Source organism: Gymnoscopelus microlampas, assembly GCF_963454915.1.
Source record: "Gymnoscopelus microlampas genome assembly, chromosome: 18".
Taxonomy (NCBI): Eukaryota; Metazoa; Chordata; class Actinopteri; order Myctophiformes; family Myctophidae; genus Gymnoscopelus; species Gymnoscopelus microlampas.
In genome coordinates, this window is record NC_139955.1 from 15678017 (window position 1) to 15683310 (window position 5294).

The following is a 5294-nucleotide window of genomic DNA, read 5'->3' on the forward strand; positions in this document are numbered from 1 at the left end:
GTACATTTTAAATTAAATGGTTAAATTGTGATATTATCAAACATATCATGCAGTACATTTCCCAAAACAAATGCACTCATATTTCAGTCTGACCTGAAGCATGACCACCGGTGGTAAAATTAATGACCAGAGGGGGGATATCAAAAGCAGAGGAATGGATCCCCCTCCAGCAAATTGATGCCACAGTTTAGCACTTAATTATTTAATTAGTCAAATGGAAAGGTGTATAACATAGAATATGATTTTAAAGTCGCATTTCCCCTTTATATGTGCTGCAATACATAATGTGATTCGTTAGATATGTTTTTTTTTATTTTTTACAGTAGGTACGTAGGCTTAGGAACCAATGATGTGGCCCATAGGTCACATCATCACACAGTACAGTACAAGTACACCCCCTGGAAATGACGCAGGTATGTCATAGGGACTTGCCCCTATTCTAGCAATACAATATACACAAGATAATACTGGACTGTAATGAAATAAAAATAATAAGAAAAATAATGAGCAGCAATGGGGGGAAACCCCTCTTCCTAAGTGGTTGAGTCCCGGGCGCCCCAGGCTGTTAACTGGGGTGGTGTTTTGCCTTCACAATCCTTTTTGCCCTACTATTACACCCACTTAAAACCGAGGTCTCCTGTGGTGTCTCCAATGAATGTTGTCAGGGCCTGTCTGAAATGCGTCATGAGGGATCTCGTAGATGTGTGGAAAATGTGTGCGTACTGTATATAACTGTATAATTTAGTCTGAGCTTATCTTTCTGCTTTGGCATGAGGAATTGTAAGTAATTCATGATAGGGATGTGTGTTATGGCATTCTGAAATGTGTCTTTGGGCTCCTTGTATGCCCATAGAGAGGAAAACCATTTGTATATTATGTGGGTGATCTGTGTTTTTTTTCTATGATTTTGGTGAGGTTGTGGAGTTTCTGTATGTTGATCATACATAATGATAACAATATTGAAGTTAAAAGTGTATTATCCAAGAGGCGCGTTAACGTTACATCCGGGTAATGTTACAGCTATGGAACAACACACCCTGGAACAACCCAACTGATGTACTATCTAATGAATAGAGACCCTGTAACAGCTTCTGAATCCAACTGGGCAGTTGCTGCTTTGATGTAGAGGAGAATATACAGTACATAATGATCAGATTTTGTCACACTACGCACTGGAGTACAAAAGGGGACTCTCTGCACACTGCAGGGAATCTCTGCACATGTACGTCTGTAATCCACATATCTTGAGAACCGTTCGACCGACGACTTCAAATAATGCACACACGTCACAGACGACCCGAGGGACTGCAGTGCCCGGTGTCGACCGACTGGCTAAATGAATTACAGTATGACGAGCCGTTTCTTCCAAGGTTTTGTTTTGTTGGAAAATGGCCATGGTAAAAGCGGTTTAATCCACTCCGAGATGTCACGTTATTAATACAATAATGGATGAGGTGGAAGTTGACGATCACAGTGCAAAGCTAAGTGAACATTTCCTCTGCCAAGCTTGCAAGTTTAATTATGCTTTATTATAATGCATTTCGAGCAAGAGGAAAAAGACACATACAATCACACCACAACAATGGTTTGACCCAAACAAAGAAAAACCTTTTTGCATAATAAAAGTGATAAAATGAATCACTTGAATTTGCCATTTCCATTCAGCTATGAAAAGGAGCATAATTATCATAAAAACAATAGGGCTATGACGTCTTCTTTGCGCATCATTGAAGACTACAGCAGTATTAAAAAGCAAAAACTTCTCCCTCATGCATAGACATGAACTGTACAGCAGGCAGCGGCAGTAATAAAGTCATGCTTTACCAGGATTAGTACAGCAAACTTAGCCTTGAATTACGGTGTATGTTGTTATGAAACTTCTCATGGTACCATAACGTCACATACATTACAGCTGCAGTAGAAGTGTATGTTACAGTATGATTGGAAAACCAGTCAGAACGAGGAGTGCTCGTTTGCTTCGAGTTCACCTCCCGTACTTCCCCGCAGCGGGGCGCCCCCCTCCCCCCCGCCCCCTGTCCGTCAAAAAAATAAATTATGTCTCGAAGGTACCGAGACTGGGGGGGACGATGATTTATGATTCTGTCCCTATCGGGACATAACTCGGACGGCGCTGAGCCAGCTGAAGGTGACTTCGCAACGCTCGGCACGGCGACTCGCTCGCCTAAGATCGCTCGGCGGTGCCTCTCGTGGCTCAAGTCCATCGGTGAAAATGAGTGCACCTTTTTCAATCAGACTGGTTTTCCAATCATACTGTAGCATATAGATGTGTCAACCTCTTCTGGCTCAACATGTTTTAAAATGTAAACTGGAGAATGATTTTTCTGACATAGCATAACATTTATGACAATATTCAATAAGCACATTAAATTAAAGGGTATGTATGATTTTTTTTCTTCTTTCCGCCCAACCTGTGCTTTTTACACATTTAAAGTACACACTGGCATACAATAATGTGCAATTTTCTGATTATCCACCTGACTTTTGAGTGTTGGTCAGTATTAGTTATTTGATGGTATAAAGTATTCATTCTTGATTCTTACTACTCATACTTTTATCAGCAAAATGTGTGATAGTTGTTCATGTTCAGCTAAATTAAATGTTTTGTCTTACATGAACATTGTAAAAAGGACATGTTTCTGTACACTTCAGACGGTTTTTGATTCAGTTCTGTGAAACTCTGCTTTGGAAAAAGTTACAAACTTTGTAACATAACTGTTCGGCACATTGGAAGCAAGTAGGAAAATAAGACCGGACTTACCCTTAAGGTTCTGTTGGGTTGAATAGGTGTGTGAGGTAGTTATGATAAAGAATAAATGCTATCATATGGAGGGGGGTGGGGGAGACAACCTTTTCCTGCCATAAAGAGAGAGAAAATAGGCACTATAGGTTACCTTGCTCATAGGCACAGAGGGGCAGCTACTGAATGACTGTGGGCAGTGATAGCCTACTAATGTACATATTTCACAGACAGAACTACCACAGCTGGACTGGGGATTTGAACTCGCAACCTTCTGGTCGCAAGATTATTTCAGTACTGACCTCCACCCCACTGCAAGCTGTACAGTTATATGTTTACAGTCACGTGACTTGATGAATAGTTCCTCACTGTGATTTGTACAGTGGATCAGAAGAGCTATTCTTTTGTATAATGATACAATTATTAACGTTATGTTCTTCTGAGGCCTGAGACATTTTCATTTATGTTGACGCACAAACAACCTTTTCAGTGAATGACAATATAGTATTTTTATTTTGTAAATAATGACGCCTGATTCCTTAGAAAATGAATATTTTCAGATTATAAATTATAATGTGAATTGAATCTGCTGTATATGTATATTTATATCAAATCAAGCTGTTATCATATGAATGTTAAAAGGTAAAAAGGGTAAAATATTTTGTATTCATTTAATGTTGCCATAGGAGTTTTTTTTCTTGAATGTCACAGTCTGTGTCTTTCAGTCTTATGGAGTCTTATGGTATAAATACAGGTTAAACAGATTAAACAGCATTTACAGGTATAGCCATAGTAACTGTTGCTGTCCTAGAGGGCCCATGTGGCAACACCTCTGTGACACTAATTCCATTTGTATTAATTCCTGTGTCCTAACCTGCAATAAAAATGGTTATGGCAAAATCTGGATTTTTGTTTCCGTTATGAAATTATGGAAAACGTTTGACATGTCAGCGACCACAAATCTAATGGCCTGTCGGATTATTTATTATGCCTTAATTTGTTGATGTGACATTTAACTTGTAGCAGCTGAGGAATGCCCTGTTACGCTGTGATTCATTAGTTTGTTGTCCTTGCCTAGTTAGAGCCTGAGGCCCACATTGAAGTATATCTTTGTTCAGTGGTGTAAAGTAACTAAATTAATTTACTCACGTACTGTACTTGAGTACAATTTTGAGGTATTTTTCACTTTACTATTTACAATTATTTGAAAACTATATATTTTGTTCTTTTGAAAATAGACGATCCACAAGCTCACAGTGGCATTGCAAGCTTGTAGATCTGCTATTTTCAAAGCATTTTTATACATTTGGAAACTTGTGAAATGGGACATTCTGCAAAATGACTACGTTTACTTTCAGTAATTAAGTATATTTTAATGCGAATACTTTTGTACTTTTACTCAAGTCAATTTTGAATACTGGACTTTTATTTGTAATAGAGTATTTCTACATTGTGGTATTGGTACTTTTACTTAAGTACAAAATGTGAGTACTTCTTCCACCACTGATTGAAGTATATCTTTGCTCATATCCTGCAGTAATATTAATGTATGTGTATGCTTGTATAAAGGCTTACCAAAATAAATCAATTCAAAGATGTTATGTATTGTCTAAACAAACTGGCTACTGCTATCATTGTAAGAGACAGTTTATACTCAAAAAGAACAAAAAAAAAAACAAATACAATAAACACAAATATTGGAATAACATTCCTCTTTCAACCAAGCAGCCAATCACAGCGCGACCATCCGGGCTGTTGAGGATGTTGTGCTTTTGTAACGTTGTTATGAGGTGTCAAGAGCTCAACGGGTACTTCTGTTGCCATGCTGTAGCCATGGATCACTCAACGGTGGTCTGTCACGACCGTCATGGATGAACTTCCCTTTTGGCCTGTACATCTACATAGACGTTCAAATTTCAAATTTTAAGTGCTTACCCCATGACCACGGATGTTAAAATTATGTACGGGCCCTTAGAAATACCCATATCTTCCGTATTATTCAATAAATAAACATCTTAATCCGATTGGCGGCCATTATCTCACTGAGTTTTAATATGTGCAGTACACCTTCCAACCGATGGGGTCGCGTAGTTGAAAGCATGTAGAGGTAATACGGAGAAATGGCCACCAATCGGATTCAAATGTTTTTATTGAACACTATGGAAGATACGGGTACTTCTGAGAGCCCGTACATAATTGTAACATCCATGGCCATGAGGTCAGCACTTTATATTTGAAATATGAACGTTAATATAGACGTACCGGCCGTAAATGAAGAAAAACAAAACACCAGGTTGAAGTTCATTCATGACAGTCATGTTTCAGGGCTACCTCTGCTGCAAACATTTCCATTCATTCAAACACCAAAATAAATAAATGATAGCGACAGAATAACTGGAAGTGTGATTTTGATTGGGAATTAAATTCAACATAGAAGTTTTTATTTTTTAAATTGCATGTGTAATAAGGCCGTAAGTTTAAACTTAAAAAGAAAATACCATTCACAAGGTAAAAAATACCACATGCGGTTACTCAA